Source organism: Haemaphysalis longicornis, unplaced genomic scaffold, assembly GCF_048455015.1.
Source record: "Haemaphysalis longicornis isolate Haplotype H1 unplaced genomic scaffold, Haemaphysalis longicornis Haplotype H1 scaffold_3, whole genome shotgun sequence".
NCBI lineage: Eukaryota > Metazoa > Arthropoda > Arachnida > Ixodida > Ixodidae > Haemaphysalis > Haemaphysalis longicornis.
Window position 1 is genome coordinate 110410559 of NW_027526335.1, and position 20371 is coordinate 110430929.

At 46.8% G+C, this 20371-nt stretch overlaps 1 pseudogene; it reads left to right on the plus strand.

Annotated features, from left to right (window-relative positions):
* The window catches only part of LOC144175381 (uncharacterized), a 30451-nt pseudogene that overhangs the window by 1051 nt on the left and 9029 nt on the right, over window positions 1-20371 (plus strand).

Genomic DNA, 20371 nt, shown 5'->3' on the forward strand with positions numbered 1-20371 from the left:
AGAACACGCCATACTCTCTGCCAATCACAGACCCTGCCTTTTTCTGAGAATGAAAAGGAGGGTTAGCTCGCTCCGCGCGCGTCATTTTCTCGGCCATTCAAGGCCTGCTACGCCATAGGTAGGTCACGCTTGGTCCGCTCCGCTTGCAAGAACTCGGGGCATCTGTGCCCTGGTCAACACTAAAACGGGAAAAGATTTGTGTTGGGGTTGGTCAAAAGTTTTGTTGTAATTGGTCAAGGGATAGACGTTTGGCTTATCAGGGTTTGGTTTACGGTTTCGCACAGTTGGGCAAACTTTGTGCGCAGCCCTGTTTCCGGAAGTGGAGGAGTTGGTTAGTTTTTCTGGCGCTTTTTGAGCAAATATTATAAATATAACGCATTTATTTGCAGCTGTGCTATCTTGAAAAATTGTGGACATTCTTCACGGCATCTTTATTTATAGGAAACGGCATACATGTAGGAATGAGTAATAAATGTGCCCCGTTTTGGTTCAAATATTTTATGGCGGGAGCTGTTCCTGCGAGGTTTCCATGGAAGCTCACAATATAAAAGCTGTACATGCTTCATGGTTTTGTAAACGTGTGAAAGATGAACTATATATTCTCTTTGAGCATGCTCGAAAGCCAATGAACTTACCAATAGTATTCTCCGTACAGCGAAGAACTTTGATCTATTAAAGGAAAAAAAATTGCCCCCACCTCCCCGAAGGGAATCGTGAGGAAGTGCGAATGCATTTCTTGCGCCGATAGTACACGGCGTAGTAATTCTGCCATCGCCTTGAGAGGCGCAGTACCGGCGAGGGGGAGCTGTCAGGCGAGGGGAGAGCCGCGCGCCGAGGGTGAGTGCAAACCTAACGGGGGGAGGGCTGCGGATCCCGAACTCCGCGCTCGGGAGGCCGAAGGGAGACGTAAGCGGCGCATCGCCTGCAGTGATGAAGGCCGGCAGCGAGACGCCGAACGAAAGCGTGCGAAGCGAGCCGAGGACCCCGAAGGCGTTCTGGCCCGGGAGCGCGCGGCGCGTGAGCGTGTGCGGGCCCTCGAATTCGATCGGCCGGACGCGCGCTTCAAGCGAGACTTCCTGGACCGCAGCTTCGGCAACAGCTGCGCCGTGTGCGACCGGCTGTGGTTCGATAACAACCTAAGCTGCATTTCCGGCGTGAGGAACGAGACCAACAGGTTGAACGCGTTGCGGGTTCTTTGGAACGAGTTCGGAAGACGGTCGGGCGAACACCGATGCGAGGACATGGATGCGCAAGACCCGCGGTTGGCTCCCTTCGGTGCGTTCCGGGTGTGTGCCTCGTGCCGAGAGTCCCTGCTGGCCGGACGGGTCCCGCCGTTGAGCAAGAGTCACGGCTACGCCTACCCGCCTCGTCCCGCTCACCTTCCCGATCTGAACTCGGTCGAAGAGCGCCTCATCTCGCCTCGCCTCCCCTTCATGGCCATCAGGCATTCGCACTTATTCCTGGCCAATCTCCCACGTGGGTATGTGCCATGTCAGCGGCCAGGCAGCGCGCGCCCATCTCCCCCCGTTGCTAAGGAAGACGAAAAGCGCGCGCACCCGCAGCTGTTGCTATGCGGACGGCGGAAGGTTCGGGGTCGCTTATAAAGTGCATTCGCACTTAAAAAACTGCCCTGGCTAAACTTAAGAATTCCTTGTTGAGAATTGAAAACAGCTTTTTATTTTCGGTACTGTAAACCCCGGTGCCGCACTTCTATATCGCATATTGTTACCGTGTTAAGAAACCGTGTTTAATTAACACTAAGTGGCGTAAAGCGGCATAATTGCATTATCATACGCTTGAAATACACTATTTAAAGACGTCTTGACCGAAAAAACAGGAATTAGCCCAAAACCGTCAACTGCACATTAATGAACAAAAATCTATCGAAAAAAAAGTTCCTGCGTTTTTGCTGCCACCTCTTTCCACAGGGGCGATTTCCCGTGCAAGCTGGGAAACTTCCCATGCATTGTAGTCCAACACAACGGCCGAGCACCAGGCCGGGGAGTTAATTGTACGTATTTTACCTGTAGGTGCCCGCGCCAACAAGGCACACGAATGCACATGGTGCCTTCCACAGCCACGGTGGATGCTCAACTCGACACCTCCTGTGGCAGGACATGCCGCCAGACTCTTTCACCTCCATCAATGGCCCCGCCAGATGGGTAAGGGTCACGATCTTCTCGCAAAGGTAAACGCAGCTTTCTAGACGTGAATTCCCCTTTTAAGGGTCCGCACTCGACCAGGGTCGCCTGTACCCATTAAAGAAACAGGTGGGTGCCCGGCGGTACCAGGATTCGAACCCGGTACCTCCCGCATGCGAGGCGAGTGCTGCACCTCAGAGCCATCGCTCCGTTTACTCTTTGCGGGAGGTGGTTGGTTCGAATCCCACCGGCGGACGCCAACCGGCAAAAATGGGGACGAGCGGCACTTGGCCATGTGCCCGGCTCTCTCAGAGGCGTCCGCTCAGGAAAAGCTCCACACACCCCGTAGCGTCCTCCTGGGCACGAAATTCGAACCACTCATCCTGAAAAGGTGGTTTCACCAAGGACTTTCGTTTTTTCAGCCACCCATTCCCATTAGGGCGATTTCCCGTGCAAGCCGGGTGAACTTCCCAAGCGTTGTATTCCCACACAAGAGCCGAGCGCCAGGCCAGGGAGTCGCTTGTACCAATTTTACCGCTAGGTGCCCGGCGCCATGCAGCCTTCCACAGCTACTTTGGACGCTCAACTCGCAACTGCCTGTTGCAGTACGTGCCATCAGACTCTTTCACCCCCTGCAATGGCGCAATGCGGCATGATGGCCGGGGCCCCGCCAGATGGACAAGGATCAGGCGCCTCTCGCAAGGAGAAAGGCAGCTTTCCAGGCGTTGATTTCCATTTCAAGGGTCTGCACTCGACAAGGGACGCCTGTACCCGTAGGAGAAACCGGCGGGTGCGCGGCAGTTCCAGGATTCGAACACTACCTAAAATATAATAAAATATTTGAACCGAAACGGTTCACGTTTATTACTCATTGAAGGGACCCTGCAACACTTGCCATCGACTACTAGGAATGTATTTTGGGATAAAGTCTATTGTCCCAGAAATCTCCTCCCGCAAGAATTATGAAAATCCGTTCACAATTAACGAAACTACGCGCGATGAGAAATCGCGCATAATCGTTCCCTCTCAACTCGACCGCGGACATTGCGACGAAAGCTGTGCGCTCTCTCCCGGAGAAAGGGGCGGCTGGCGGCGTTCTCTTCGGCGGCCTTAGATATATCACATGCCGGTAGTTTCTCCGTTTCTCCGCAACGCGGAGGGGCCTATTTCAGGTCTGGTGCCACAAAAAAGCAGGCATGGGTACCTGCTCGCAAGTGCGCCCTCGGGCTGGTAGGGCGTTTTTGAAGCAATAAACGTTTGTAATCGAGTGGTCCCGTTGAAAGGGAAGTATTGAGCTCATCACTCAAACTCCGCGCGCACTCAAAACACAAAAAAAACGGCAAAACTGTGCCTACAGGTTCAGGCATAGAAGAGGCTCGTACACAGCGATGACGACGACGGAAATGGGAGAATCCAGCCGCGACGTTGACCAGTGACAGCCGATCTGGCAGCCATGGCCTATGTGACGTCCCTTAGGCCATGCCAGGGGTTGCATAATGAGGACAACTGAAGAGAGAGCGGTTGGTTTTTCCGCGTTTTCACATCGATTTGCGCGCTCACGGCTTCACGTGCACGTGTAATATTTGGCTCAGGTATTCCTGGCAGTGTAATCTAAACGTCGCGCAGGTTTACTTGCACTGCTCGAAGAGTGTTGCAGGGTCCCTTTATTAAAAGTTCTGCGCAGTTTCCACTAATTAAAAATGGGTGAAAAAATGTCCTGAATTCTTCAACATAGTACAGCCGCAAATAAATGCGTATATACATAAAATTTGCTCAAAAGCACCAAAAGAACTAACCAACTCCTCCCCTTCCGGAAACCGGGGTGCACACGAAGTTTGTCCAACCCTGTGAAAACCCTGGTAAATCAAATGTCCATCCTTTGACAATTACAACAAAACATTTGACCAACCCTAACACAAACATTCTCCCGTTTCGATTTTCACCTGGGCAGAGATGTCCCGCTTCGTACAAGCGGAGCGGACCAAGCGTCGCTTAGCTATGGCATAGCAGGCTTTGAATGGCCGACAAAAAAGACGCGCGCGGAGCGAGCTAACCCTCCTTTTCCTTCTCAGAGAAAGGCAGGGTCTGTCATTGGTTGGAAGTAGGGTGTGTTCTGGCACGCCACTTGTAGGAGCGGCCGCCAGCTGCGAAGGAGGACGGAGAGAAGGGGTATGCTGAAGGTAGTAGCGTACGGTGCCATCACCGCCGATGGCGACACGAGTCAGCCAATACAAACTCCGCTTTAAAAATTAGCTGCCTTCAGCATCTACCTGGACATTTTAGCTTCTTCTGGTTACTTTCACATTCCTTTTAGCAACTTTTACTCGCCTACGTTTGGCCGCACGGCGTTCGCGGTTTCTCATTACGCTTGCAGCGCTCATGTGAGTGTCCGTAATGGACCTTAAACACTTTATTTCAGCGGCACCCGCTATTCGCATTTAAACACGCAAGAAGTGTTAGAGGCCAACTGCATTAAAATTATCTACTCTTTGGTAATCACATTTGTGTATTGTCCCCGTTAAAAGGCCGCAAGATACAAAATATGGCACATGACATAAGCCCAAGGCCTCCGCAAACGATGAGAAAAAATAGGCTATTTTAAAACGGAAACCAAGAAGTGTGCGCACATAACGGCACCGCTTATCTGGCGCTAGAGCCTCCCAGCAAGTAAAAGACTGCCAAACAATAAGCAGAACGCGTGCGTGCAACCTGTTTGTGCGCTGCAAGCATACAGCAAGCAAGAATTTCTCTTCTCAATCAGGGCTATTTCTGTGATCCGCCTGCAGGTTGGGCGTCCCCTTCTAAGGGTTCAATGCAATTGCTTCAAACAGACTGACACTGCCCTTCACCCGGGAACCAGTAAGGTCTCAGTCGATTTAGTGCTGAGTACTGCACAATAAAATAACTTTTGCCATGGTGAACAATGGTTGCGGTGGGCCTTTAAGTGTCCGTGCAAATCATTAGAGTTGTCATAGCGTACCCGTGACGTAAAGGCAGCTTAAATAGCGACAGAAGCACTATATAAGCGACGTTTAACAACTGACCACGAATTACCAGTGACCTCCTTAATGAGGTACTGCGCTTAAACAAGTATGGCAGACATGGGCTGAAGTGAAAATAAGCAACCCGCATGTCACCAGCGTTCAGGTGTAAAAGCCACAAAGATACAGGTACGCCTGTGCTTCTCCAATTATTTTCTTGTTTTTGTCTTCGCGTCCCCATCTCTAGAGCAGACAAGGCAACCCGATCGCGTTTTCAATTACGCGACCATTCTTTTTTCTTTTTTCTTTTGCGTTGCCTCCTTTTTTTTCTGGTTCGTTTCGGGATTCTCAGGAAAAAAGTATGACGGAAACACCCACAGCTTGCGATGAAAGGACCATTGAGACGAAAGAATGGCTGTGCTATATATCACCCACATAAGCCTTATCACAGTTCTGGGCTGGTGCTGTGTTACTACAGGTATCATGGGCACGATATCTTTTACACAATACCAGGAAGTTGCTGCTCAAAAGGTGATCACGGTTCTAATGGCGAATACAGGACACGACTGTTTTTGACGAGCACAGGTGTACGGTTAGTACTAAATGATCATGACTTAAGTGTGAAAAATCCACTTGGTTTCAAGAAAGGCAAACGTAATTTTCCTTACATCAGTTTTGAGCATTTAGCACTACAAATACCCATGCAGGCATAAAATTTATTTCTTATGAAATGGCGTAAGTACCCGTCTTGTTTCATGTCTTCGTCCAATAAGAGCGGAAGCTTCACACTACACCGAGTTTCGGCACCGAGGAAACGTTGTCTCTTTTGTTTTCTTCACACAACGGTTTAATTGAAACCCTAAATAACGCGATATCAGTGGTCGCGAAAAGGGCATACTTTCCACACATCACATATATAAAAAAGGCAGATTCAATTCTAAACACGGTGGCTGGTTTTAGTTGGGGGCGAAAAGTGAAAATACCCGAGAGTAGAGATTTCGGCCCACGTTAAAGATTCCCATGTAATCAAAATTTATCGGGAGCCCTACAAGACGACGCTTCCAATAGCCAAGGTTGACTTAAACGCGCTAAACCCTACAATCATTTAGTCAGGAGTAGATAGGTGAGAGGGTAATTGCATGCCGTTATCTTGCAGTTAAGCCATACCTATTGTGATCATGGCACCACAAACTTAATAGTTCCTCCATTGCAGTAAGGCATCCATAATTGTCGTTTCTTGCCGGTTTATTTAACCCCACTACCCGCAAAATGGCCACCGTCGAATTAACGAGCGAAAATTCCATAGGCTGATCTTGAAAAAACACAAATTTTAATTAAACGTCCGCACACAACGCCACAAGGAAACGCAAAAAATTACCCATGCCAACATTCAAATGTATACGGCCGGGAAAAGTGTACAATATTTAAAACTATCTTAGTCGTGCCTTGGTTCCCATTTCACAATTTTAGAGTCGTCACTGTGGTGCTGTTTTAACAATATGTATCTCCTTTTCAGCAACAGTCAAGCGCCTCTACCCTATAAGAATGAAATGAATGGGCTGCTGACTGCGTCAACACAAAGCCTGCTAATGAAGGTACAGTAGGGTACTTGTTTACTAGGTTACATAATGTTTTTACTCGACGTCTTCCTCATCGCGACTAATCTAGAATAATGCCACCAGAAGTGATTTCAGTGAGCCAGCACTTACCTTTTGATGTTTTCACCAGAAGAATGCGGGGAGACTTTATGTTTAAAGTGACATTGGGCCGGCTCGGGCCAAATGAAACAAGTGAAACGTCGCAAACAAGTGAAAATTAGCGAATTGGCGGTGAGATGCGAACCGCAGCTTCCATGTATGCAAGAAATTGTGTTGGGTAGGTGTCACAAACTCGAGCGTACGACGTCTAAAAGTACTTTATAAATTTTTCATTTTTATTGTACAGCGCCTAATTCTTCTTGCAGTCGTTCAATTCATTCAGTTCGGTTCTATTCGCCCGAGACAAGGCTGGAAGTTTTTCGAACGAAGAGGCGGTAACACGATCTCACGCCGGCTGGCCGGCCAGAAAACAACAAAAATAAAACCTCAGCCGCTCCGGTTTCGTCGAAGCTTCCAGTACTTTCGAGGAGGTGCGCGTGGCCTTGCCAGTGCTAAAGAGCGTCGATGATTCTAGAAGGGAGAAGAGTGAAGTTTTTCGCTGACGGCGCCGGGCGCGTTGTGTGTTGTGCTCTCCCTCTCCGCGCCGGCGCGCCTATAAAAAGAGAAGCCGCGCCTAAGCAAACCAGCTACGTTTGGCAGTCGGGATGTGACAACGGCACCTGCCAGTTTGTACATCACACCATCGGCGACCCGCGCCCTGGAGGACTCCAACGTACCTCCATGACTCCCGGGCCTCGAATCACCGTGATCGTCTCGGACGGCCTGGCCTACAGCGAAGCCACGCTTCCCAGGTAGCCGAATCGCCTCCGACAGCGGTGCATCGTCCGGCCCGGTCGGTGAATATGCTGGGACTCTGTCTCTCATATGCATCGAACTGTTCGTTTCTTTTTAGGTAACTGCTCCGATTCGTAATAATCATTTGTCAACGCTCATGTTTGTATCATTTTGTCTAATTTTAGACTGTTTCTTGTATTTGAATTCCATCTAAGTTGTCTGTCATTATCGATCAGTTACCTCGTGCTTGTGTTTGTAACTTGCCTGTCTAACTATAAGTCTTTGTGCTGTTTTCGTTCAAGGCTCTCGCTCATTCTTGCCGCTCTGGTCGGCGAGAGCCGCACATCAGACGGCCACCCCCTTTGTCACCTGTGCCCTGTGCTGTGGATTCGGTGGGGTTTGTTGGCTCTCTTGAGTCGACTCCCCATATCTTCCGACAGTGCACCCTAATTTAAGGAAACGGGTGGCAGTAGGTTGACTTCGCAGCCCGATGTTAGTACAGGAATAGTTCCCGATATTCTGCGGCTCCCCACCAACGTTGAGCATTTGAGTATTTGACTTTTATTTCTTGGCAAAGCCAAGGGGAGGCTGAGACAAAAGGCGGACGTGACCTCAGCGGAGGGGCCTCAGCCACCCGATTTACAGCGTACATAATAACACGTCTGTTAACTTAACTGGCAGATCCATATAAGACGGTACATAATAACTGTGGTTGGGTACTGACATCACAACAAATCGGAATAGAATCATACGCAGTTAGGTTCACGTCTCAGTCATCGTGGTTTTTGACATCATCGTAAGAAGGCCAACTACACCGGCGCTAGATTTTCGCATAATGGGCCATACAGGGTTTTCTCCCGAATAAAATTTTATTTTGCAGTCAAAACCGCTGAATGAGAAAAGCCGTCATTCAGTAATATTGTCTTTGTACGGTAATGTATGCGCGGGCTTCTCGTCCAAGACTTATTGGGAATGCACTCCGCCGTCTTTTGCTCTTTCCCTCAGCATAATCACATCCTGGGATCTCTACGGTCTCTCCCACGCAACGTGAACATCCAGAGTGCCGCGACGCTTGGTGTGAACATGCGCAGCTAACCCGTGCGAATGCATTTCAACCCTAAGAGACCCCGTAGACTGAAAGCAACCACCACGACCTGGACTCGGGTATTTCTGATGTACGTTCCTCGGGCACTAAGGTATATTTATTTAGTTTGAGAGCGAAAGTCTTGCAATTATGAGAACTTTTTGTTGCTAAATTGTGTTTGGGCATTTCTTTCTCGGTTTTTGACACGAACTGTTCCACCAAGCAGGATGGTTACAGTTCCCGCGAGAGCTTCCCCATCGTCCGTGCTCTTCTCCACGTAGACATGTTCAATCGACGTGCTGCCATGGCAGCACGTCGAATCGAATCATGGCTGCGCTGTATATTACCTACTTGAGTCTTATCAGATTCCCTGGCTGTTGCTGTGTGCCGACAAGTAACATGGGCACGATATCTTTTACACAATACCAGGAAGTTGCTGCTCAATAGGTGATCACGCTTCTAATGGGGAAAGTGTGCAAAATATTTTTTATTGTCTTGGTAGTTTCGCCTTTACGTTTTGAAGGGTCAATCAAATATCTGAGTAGTCGCCACGTCTTAGATGTGGTGAGAGTACCACCGAGGCTGTCGCCTATATCCCAAGTAGCACAGAACATTAGAATAACGTTATCTGGAAGTTGCGAAAGTTTAAATAACGTTAAATGTTACGAGGCAATGTTTATGTAACGTTTAAAAAAACATTCAATGTTTATGTTATGTTAGAAACGTTATTTTTACGTTGAAAACAAACATGTATGTTAACGTTTTGTTCCCAACATTTATTTAACGTTTAGGAAACAACTTAAAACCAATGTTAGAAATACTAATGTTATTACAATGCTCATACTCAACATTAAAGTAATGTAAATATACAAACATTATAACAACGTTCAGGACATGTTCAGGAAACAACTTATCACCAATGTTAGAAATGGTAACGTTATTAAAATGCTCAGGACTCAACATTAAAGTAATGTACAAATTGAAACATTATAATAACGTTCAGGGCATGTTCACGGCAGAACATTAATGGGACGTAAAAATGTAAACATTATTATAATGTTAAGAAGTACCCGCAAAGCAACGTTATAGGTAACATCTTTATTGCAACATTATTACAATGTTCAAGGCATAACGTTGAAGTAATTTTAGAAATTTAACGTTATTAAAATGCTCGAGGTAATACTGTCAGGTAACATAATAAATCTGAACATAAGCATAACATTTATGTTACAACGGCAGGGTGATGTTATGCTTGAAGCATTAGCGAAATGTTCAAACTAATTGCACAATACAACTGGCTTTTACCAAAGTCTTCAGGGGTACAGGGGGTCAAAACAAGTCCTCCCCCCGAAATTTCTCGTGAGGGAAGTGGGGAGGGGGGGGGGGTCATCCAGGACGGGTGATTCGCGCGAACGTGAATCGCACGCGCCAGATAACGCTTCCAGGCTCCAGCACGTACCGGTCGGTTCTTCTGGCTCCCTCTTCACCATTTTGACATATTAAAGGGGGGGGGGGAGGAGGATATTTCGGGTTATTTCCTTATTTCACATATATAGAACTTTGCATCTCGTGCCGTCGGCGTGTCGCCACCGATTCTGCTATCTTTGGCGTGTCTGCCGCGGCCAACTTCCAGCTCGTTTGAGCAGCTCTGGCGGCTCAACCCCCCCCCCCCCCCCCCCCCCATCCGATATAAAATCCTGGCTACGCCAATGCTTTTAAAAATCGCAGCCACATTATTTCAGTGCTTGACTGCATTTTGACGCCGCCCGAGATGTGCTGAGACAAATGTTGTAAGTGTGTATGCGTGCGTGTTTATTTTGTGTTATGAGCCCAGCCCAGCCCAGGACATGGGCAAGCCAACGTGTTGAGGAGGATAAATTACAGCGCCAATCGTGTCATCAGTTGTGGTTTTGGCCGCTGCGAGTCCGCGCGAAACATTTCTCAAGCAAGGCGGCTTTCCCCTCAGTTGCCTTTTGTTCCCTCAGAGGAATAGCTCCGTCAACAACCGGTCCCATTTATGACCAGTCCTATTGATGCCCACCGCCGCTCCCCTCGTTTTGCAAGGCGTGTATCATGCGGGTGCGCGCGGCGGGTGGGGGCTTGCTCCCCCTCTCAAGACCTGCAGGGGAAGTGCGTCAAAAGCCTGTTCTTGTGTCTTGTATTCCGGCGTGAGGCTGCCTGGTATTTTTCTTTTCTGTCATCTGCACCGAGCGCAAGAAAGAGCGACAGCACAGAGCAGCAGAAGGTGTTTTGCGTCATCGAGAAATACACTTGTTGCCGGGAAACAACGATTTGCAAGTCAAATGCAGGTTACTTCAAATATACACGAAAGCACGCTTTTAACTATTTTCAGTAAGCATCATATGAAGTTAAATTTATTTTAGGAATTGACTAGGAATGATTAGGAATGAATGACTAGGATGAATGAATGAATGAATGAATGAATGAAATAATGAATGAATGACTAGGAATGAATAGGAATAGAAAAAAATGAATAGGAATTGACAGTGATATGTGTAATTTTTACATTCCTGTCCTGTTTGCACCGCAAATTCTGCGCCATTGAAGCAGAAAACAAAAATGCGAGAGCTGCATCTTATCAATGCGGCGATCGAATCAACACCCATTGGATGATTTGGTAGATCTGTAACGAACTCACACCTACAGTGAAAGCCGGAGTTGCTCTGCGCATGCAACGCGAGACTGCGACACCGCAGTTTCGCGTTATTTTGTTTCGCATTAGCCATATAAAGTACAACAGCATTGTTATGGTGCATCAGCCACAGAGGAAGAAGACACGAACGCCAGTGCCTAGCCTGCTCGCACGTGTGCTAAATTGTAGCCAAAACAAGACGCTGGGCGCGCTCAGATCGACTCTGAGGTGTACATGTATTGAAAAGGAAGAAGCCGAAGCTCTGGCGTTCTTGGTCTGCGCGGGGCCTTCTGTTCTGTAAATACGCCTTGTTGGTTGATGGATTGTAGTGTTTAACGCGCCGATGCAACGCAGGCGATGAGGCGCGCCGTAGTGAAGGGCTCCGGATTAATTTTGACCACCTGGGGATCTGTAACGTGCGCCTAAATTTCGTACGCACGGGCGTTTTTGCTTTTCGCCTCCATCGGAAAAGCGGCCGCAGCGGCCGGGAATCGAACCAGCGTCCTCGTGCCCAGCAGCACAACGCCTTAGCCACTGAGCCACCAAGGCGGGTGTAAATACGCCTTGTAAATACATCTTCGTTTCACGTCTTCCTCTCTGTAACATTTTGGTGGCGGTTGCTAACCATATATCCATGCTCCTGCCTTGAGCCTATACGAGCGCGTAAGTGCTCACTGTAGATGATACCCTACGCTCACGCTCGCGCTACAAACGGCTAGCCTCATGGTTATAAGTTTAGTCGGGAAATCGACTTCATGATGTCGATGGGCGGTGGACCCTAGGTGAAATCAAGCACCGGGACCCTTGAGAAGTATCTAACCAAGCTGTACAGCCTTCCTTTGTAGCCGCATAACTGTATTTCTAGAGTGGATTTCAACTTTTAACATCTACGTATATAAACTGCACTCCGCTGTCGCTCCAATTCCTCCCCATAGCGCTGCGCTGGCGGCACGATTGCTGCCTAAATATTTTGATGTCTGCTGCTGCGGTGTTGTTAATTCACTGCAAAAGCTATAATGTTTGACAACTGTATTACCTTTGATGAAACTTCATAAAAATATTTAGGCGACGAAATTGAAACTTTGAAAACTTCCCTTTGCGGCAGACGTAATCAATTCGTCAATTTTGATGCAAGCCTAGGTATATCCGCCATGTAAAAGCACGCACCAAGTCGAAATATAGAGTTACGCGTACAGTTAAACCTGTATGTAAAGAAGTTGATAAAAATTCAAAATTTTCGTTACATGCAGGTTTTCATTATATGCAAGTTTCGATTTAAGGCACCCGTAAATGAAGCCGAAACTAAATCAGAATACTTGACATCAGGGACAGTGAACTCTCCCTTCAAGAATTTATGTCAGAGTGAAAAAAATGCTCTATTTGCGGCTTCTGCTTTTCCACGAAGTTTTTCAGTACACGGCAGTCCAAAGAATCAAGGTCACTTATACCCCTGCATTCGCAAGCGTAACGTAACTATCAATTTTGCCTTTTGACACTCTTCGCTGCTTTAACCAGTTTCAAGGAGCAAACGTGTGCTGAAAGGGCGCCTTTTCGCGAACTTGATGCTATTTAATTGTGCACTCAAACTTTTTGAGAAGGTGCTAGCTGGGATGCTGTACCGAACGACAACGTTGATCCTACTTGCCTGCGGAGACGGCACCTGAAATTGCGAGCTTGTCTTGAAAAGACAAATCTTTTTGTTTTCTAGTAGCAGAACTCATCACCAACGAACCTACACCTCAGAAATCAGTGGAGACGCGCGAATATACTCACCGACAGTTGGGCCTAACACCTAAGCGACACCACACTCACATTGGAAACACACGGTAGTTTGCAGCGCGGACAATGTTCGCTAAATTAGTGCATATCTCCAGCCAATTTTTCAGAAAAAGTGCAAAAAACGATGGCTCATCAGCGTATCGACTTCGTTACATGAAGGTGTAACTGTTGCCATGCCTTCGTTATATAGAGGTCAGGTCGAAAACGCATCGTTTTCAATGAGGCTGGCAATGGGGATTTGAAAAACTTTGTTAAATCCAGGAATTCGTCACATGGAAGTTAGTTACATCCTGGTTCAAATGTAATTGAAATTACTCCTTTTTTTCCCATTTTGTGCTTTGCAGACATTGTGCTAACTCAAAGCCGGAATTCTTCTCACAGGCAAGGGCAAGACGATTAGGAAGTATTCGAGTCCTTATAATCAGCCGAAGCGCAATGTTTAGCCTCCAATTACGCGAACTTCGTTTAAAACCTTGAGTTGCGTTTGTTGTTGAAAAGCTGCGTACCCATATTTTTCCCATCATCGTGTGCGGCGTAAGGACACGAAGCCCTCGAAAAATGGGGAGGGTGAGGGAAGAGGGGGGGGGGGATCGAGCCTTTCAGCGCCCACTTTGTTGGCGCCTATGCCATCGAGCTAATTTGAAACGAATCATCCGATCTCAGTGTCTCCCTGTTACTGTTATGACGGGGTCTGGGACATTTCGGTGAAGCACGTTTAGGCGCACGGGCTTTCCGATGCACGGACTTCTCGGTTCAAAGGCATTTCGATGCGAAAACATTTTGAAGAACAGATATGGTTACTCGTAGTGTGCTCCTAACGTGCCACGATGGAAGAAGACAACGACGTTAGAAAACGACGACAAAGCGTTTGAGTACGCAAGCAGTGCACGTGCAGTTTTCTGGAAACAGCGGTAATAAGACAACGCCAGCGGTGCGCTAGCTGTCTCGAGCAGGTCATGTAAAATATATTTGTTGGTACTAGCCACCTGCTTCGGTCTGGTTCTTGTATGCCTTATTTGCTTTGAACGTATTGTATTTTGGTAAATCATATGTCGTGAATGACTATTTACTGCACTTACTGAATTTTTTTATTATATTAATGCCGCGTTTCAAAAGTTTATCTTACGATTTGTGTCCATTGCTAGGTTTTTCTTTTACACACTTCAAGCAACACCTATTATAAAGCAGATTTATTTTACTCGTTGCGGCTTATTTCCTATTAAGTTGTGGTTCTTTGGGCAGGGGAGAGATTGCTCTAGATTCACTCAGAAAACATTTTAGAAAACATTAGAAAGAGCAGTTTCTAGCCGTAATATCCCGTAATTTGCGTAATATTCCGTGATTTACTGTGAAATGATATCCTATTATTTCTAGTCGTGAGACTATGTAATTTTCGGAGCCGTTTAACGGGGGAGGAAGAAGGGGAGGGGGGGGGGGGGGGAGATGGACTCCATGTGCGAAGGCATTCCTGGCGAAGGCATGCTTTATCGGCGATCAGGCGAGAAATTACGTAATCGTGTTCGCTAATAGTGCTCAAGGCTGCAGGGGTAACTCGCTTGTTTAAAGCATACATGTACGAAAAAAAAAAACAACCCTTTTTTGTAGTTATGTGACCACACAGCAGTAAGTTATTTGGTACGCACCAGCCGGACTGGTTAAGTTGCCCAGAATTCTTTTTTCATCGAAGCATCATATTTCTGACTAGTGAATCAAAACGTTTAAGTTCTAGTTTATAAAAAAAATGCCACTGGTGTTTTTTACAAATTTTCTCCCTACACCATTCGTATTTCATGTTTGGTTATGAAGCGTTCCTTGATCCGGGCATCACGATCAGTCTCGTTCAAAGTCAATCTTGTTCGCGAGTCCTCTTCATTCTGTTCGTTGAGACGAGCAGGTAAGGCTGTCTTCACTTTGCGATGTAAAAGGCGAACTTCGCGGCGCTGTCCCCAAGGGCGGGTGGAGAAGTTTCCCGCCGCATTGTGCGACGTTCCTTTGTGTAGGCGCATCCCCCCACGGCTTTTTGTTCATTCAGACAGGTTTCAGCCGCAGACAGCGGCTGCGGAAAGTTGCTTGGAGATCCACTGCCTTCTCGCCCCATATGAGAGGGAAAGAAAAAAGGGCAAGGGCCCTAGCAAGTGCTGGCCCAAGGGGTCTTTTCTCGCCACTGCCGACCCCGTGCGCACCCAGCTCCAGTCGTTACACCGGATCGTTTACCTGGAACACTGCAGTTGTAGACGTAAGTATATGCGCAAGCGCATGCTTGTTCAGTCGTAGCCTGTTCGATGGTGTTATATCGTTCTCCGTGGTCTGTCCAACCGAGACCCGTTTATCGCTGGATATTCAAAATGAAGCGCCAGAGGCGGCGTTTGGGCAATGTAAGCGACATACAAGGAAGGTGTGCAGGAGCAACTCGTGAGTATTTTCTTGCTTATAGACCCGTGCACACTTGCGACGAACAACGCGATTTCTGTCGCGGCGACAAATTGGCCGAGACCGAACGACAAAACGGATCGCCGGGCGGCAAAAGTTTCCGAAATCGCGTCTCATCGTCGCAAGTGTGAACGGGCCTTTGAACTATATAGTAGGCAGTATTGATGGAAGAATCGATGTTACGGGTACGTTGCATGGAAACGATTTTTGTTCGTTGCATGGAAACGACTTTTGCGCGCTTTGTGCAAAGCAAAGTGAATTCGGATAACTAACCTCGCCCACACTCGAATGATCTTCACTTCAGCCGGGCAAGTGAGGTAGCGGCTTGGGCACGCGAAACAAAATAATGTGCGTGTCACGTTAGTTCGCTGTGGGAAATTTCGAAAAAAAAAAGCATTACATTTGCCCCTAATTGCCTGGCGATGCGATAATTATGTTGGGAACGCCGGGGTTCCTTAACGTGAAAAAAAACGGGGGGGGGGGGGGGTGCAGCCAGTGCAGCTACTTCGGAATGTAGTCGATACAAATGCAAACGAACAGGTCAGAATGCACCCTTTGGTAGCCTATTTTGCCGCTGGTTAACTTAGACGGTATGACGGTGTACCTATCGCAAAAAGTTCGTCACACTTCTGGGATATATTGTTAAAAGCTGCAAACCTGAGCCTTTTGTCGTAGCTTTCTTCGCTGGCGAGTAAGCAACCAGACAACCTGCGTGACTATATAGCCAACTTTGTTAGAAAGGGGCACTTTGAGGGCTGAAGGTGTCACAGAGGGTGGGAAAAAGTGCGCTGTTCGAGTACATGCGTTCGTTTGCGACTTACATTTTTGAAATGCATTAAAGCAGCATAGCGCGTTCTTGAGTTGTGAGAAATGCACCCCAAAAGGCTGGTAAATAGCAGCTGGTAAAGAGTCGAAGTCCCTTTCATTGCAGGCTATGGTTTTCAAGATACCCTCAAACCGGGAAAACCGCGGAGTTCATCGACGATGAATGCCAATCCCGAGACCATAGAAACTGGTAAGTAAATATTGTGTAAATGGCTAGCGGGTTTAGCGAATCAAAATGGAAAATCGAATTCAATCGATAACACCCAGCACAACAGGAGCTGGAATGACCAGGGCAGGTGCCACTTTCAACTAAGCCGATAAAGATCCGAAGGGGGAATTGGGGTTAAGAGGTGTGGGAGGTACTTGGTCATGCTAGCGATCACCCACTCCCTCTAAAGGGAACCGTTCCGCCCAAAAGAGGTCACTCTGGATACAGAATTTTGCCTACTGCGCGTACTTTATCAGAAGTTTGGAACCAACACGCTTTCATTGGGGCCGCATTGATCATGCACAGCCGTCGTTCGCCGAAATAAAACCGACATGCTTCGAGCAAAAAGGCTAGTTCTAGTACTGTTCATCGGTGGTGCGGTTTCGAACAGCTTGAATCAAAGGCTTTTACAGCCGTGGTTCCAGGCGCTCTTCCCAACTTTTGAAAAATCCTGTAAATGCTCAGCAGTGATGAATAACAGGGTGCGTTTCATATGGCGAGGTAACAACGCCGAGCGTGAAAAAACAAAAACCATGGTTAAAGTGAACGCTAACAAATTTAGTGGCTGCAATGATACGCATGGCTTTGAATGAAAAACAGAACCTTCCTGCATTCGTGCAAAAAAAAGAAGAATGCCCGGGTTGTTGTAAAATGCTCAGATTCTTCCTCCTTTCTTCCCCTAGCCTGTTCCAAGCATGTATTAAACATGTCACAACTCTTTTCAGTGCTCAGAAAGACTAGGATCGAAGTTGTTCGTTTATGAGTTCCCACTTTGGTTCCCTTTATTACGTAAGTAAACTTGGACCATTATACACATTCGTGTTTAATGGGTGTTTCTTTTGTGTGAACCATCTGTAATACCTCTGTAGCACTTTGTGTTCTTTTTTAGGTGAAAGATCTGCCGGACTGGAGGAGCAAACGTCGCTTCTACAAGCAAGCGAATTTTCAGATGGGTTGTTTCGATTGAGGTAGCGGTCATCTATATACAGTTGGACAGGAAGAAAAGAAGAAAAAGGTCCGAGAGGTTAGTATCCGTTCCCGAATAGTATTTGGTGAGTGTAGAAAATTTCTGAGAGCGTATTTTGATTTGTTTTAGTAGTTCAATTTATGAACTGCTATGCAGCCGATAACTAGTCGCGCCCTATGCTTTCCAGCTCTGGTGTGACGCAGGTCACAGTCGATAGCGGGCCACATCATTGGTGACTGGATCCACTTTGCGAATATTGGGCTTACAGGAACCCACAAGGTAAGCAATAAACTAATATTCTCAAAATTTAATAGTGCATTTATATTTAAATGATTTTTATCCTAATCTCTGCCTAATAAAAATACATGAACCATGCAGAAGACACAACACTCCGCTAGCGAGCGACTTTGACGAATAGTCACTAACCTGTATAGGTTACCGACTCGGGAGATTCAAGTTGGGAGTCAGGTGACAAAAAATTTTGTGCGCTTGCTTTCTTCTGGTCATATGGTTAGCACGAGTTGCTGCGTAGCTGCTTGTTCAGTTACTCTCCTTTTAGTGCGTGCGTGTGTGCATGTGCGTGTGTGTGCGTGTGTGCGCTCGTTAACTAAACAAATCCTTAGGCGGCGACTACTTTTTCGCGCAAAAACCGCCTACTGCCGCAGCGTACTGAAGTAGGAATTGTTTGCTTTTTCCACACAGACGCAGCCAGCCCCTGGATGGAGCCTCCTCTCCTGCACAGCAGCAATGGAATGTAAATAAAAAAAATGTTGTAACCATGCAAAAATAAAATAAAATTTTATTTGAAATTTCACTTTTCCTTGTTATTTTGAAAATGCTTTAAAATATATCGTAACCGGCAAACGTGGATAACAGAAACAATGCTCCACGATACACATTCCACACGTTTGGCAAAACGTCATTGTAACGTTCCTGGTCCACATTCTGAAAAGGTTTTGCAACGTTAAAAGAATGTTTCAAGCGTGTTTTCTGCAACGTTAAGTAAATGTAAATCCAACATAATTACTATGTTGTCGAAATGCTTCCTCACAGTTCCAATAATGTTTGACGAAACGTTACTGTAACGTTTTTTAGTTGTTCTTAAAATGTTTTTGTAGGGTGCTTCTGCAACGTTAGGTAAACGTAACTCCAAAAGTATTTATATGTTGTAGAAATGCTTTCTTACTGTTCGCATAACGTTTGGCGAAATGTGATGTAACGTTTTACATTGTTTTTAAACGTTTTTTGAACGTTATTAGCTTGTTCGCTGCAACGTTAGGGAAATGTAACACTAACATTAATAATATGTTGTAAAAATGTTTTGTGGACGTTTAAATAATGTTTGACAAAACATTACTGTAACGTTTTTGATAACATTAGTTAAACATTTAAAAAAAATGACATTAAGAACATTGCTCTAACGTTAGCACCAAACAAAAAAAATACGTTCTTCTAATGTTTTGGTGCTACTTGGGAGCCAATTATGCTTGCAAAGTTCAGCAGCGTATTTGGCCGCGTCCTGAGTGAGGGCTGGAATTCGCAGTTTGAATTTGCGGTTTTGCTTTTGCTTCTTCCATCTGCGAATGAGTGACCGGCGAGCTTCCCATAAGTGGAGTAGTTTGGTGTCTATATGCGGAACCTGTGTAGTGGCATTTAGCTGTTGCGTTGTGGCTTTTACATCAACTCGTAGCACTTGCGTCCAGGTGTTGATGTCCTCGAACTTTGAGCTAGGCAGCTCAGCCCTGCGCTCGCGGAACTTGTCCCAGTTCGTTATTCGAACTTCGCCTAGGGGTGCCCGATATTAATGAAACTACCAAGACAATGAAAAACACTTTGCATGCTTTCCCGGGCACCAAGGACGACCTCCTCAAAAAGCTTCAGCAAAGATACCGGCCTCTATCTCCTCCGTACTCAGCTCCAGACTACTCGGGCGATCCAAACCTCCAGCTGGATAGGCCCAGTGACAAATCGGAGGTACCGGCAGCGCTAGCCAAGATACGGAGAAATACCACACCCGGCTGCGGCCTTATCACAAGCAAGATACGGACCAACCTTGACCATGACTCCGTCACATCACTCACACAATTCATGAATCGCTGTTGGGAAAAGGGAGTCATACCGCCGGAATAGAGGACGGCTGAGGTTCATCTAATACCGAAACCAGGAAAGGAGCCAAGCGCCGAGAATCTCCGCCCAAATTCATTAACGTCTTGCATAGGAAAGCTACTCGAGCACGTCATCCTCGCTCGCCTACAACAATACCCAGAAGATGCTTGCCGAATTCCTACATCCATGTACGGATTCAGGCCAAGTCTCACTGCCGAAGATATTCTTCTTCAGCTCAAAGAGGAAATCATGATGCAGGCCAATAACCACACGCCTAAAGAAATTCTCGCCCTTGATTTAAAATGGGCGTTTGAGAATGTAAATCATCAATTGATTCTGAACAATCTCAATAACCTCCACTGTCGAGCCAGGACATACAATGACATCAGGGATTTTCTTACAAACCGGCAAGCAGTCCTGAAGGTCGGTGACGCGCAATCACCTCCCATTCAAGTTAGAGGTCGAGGAATGCCACAGGGCGCAGTTCTTTCCCCACTTCTATTTAGCATCACCCTCATCGGCCTTCCCAAACTATTAGATGCCATCCCTGACCTTCGACATGGCCTGTATGCCGATAATATAACGTTATGGACGGGCGCAGGGTCGGTAGGGGAAATGCAAGATCGTCTTCAGCCGGCTGCTGATATCGTGCAAGCTTATCCTGCCAAGTGTTGTTTATGCTGCCCTCCAGAGTAATCTGAGCTTCTTCTTGTCCGGAAGCACCAAAGTCGAAAACACCAAGACCGAGGCATCCAAATTACCCTT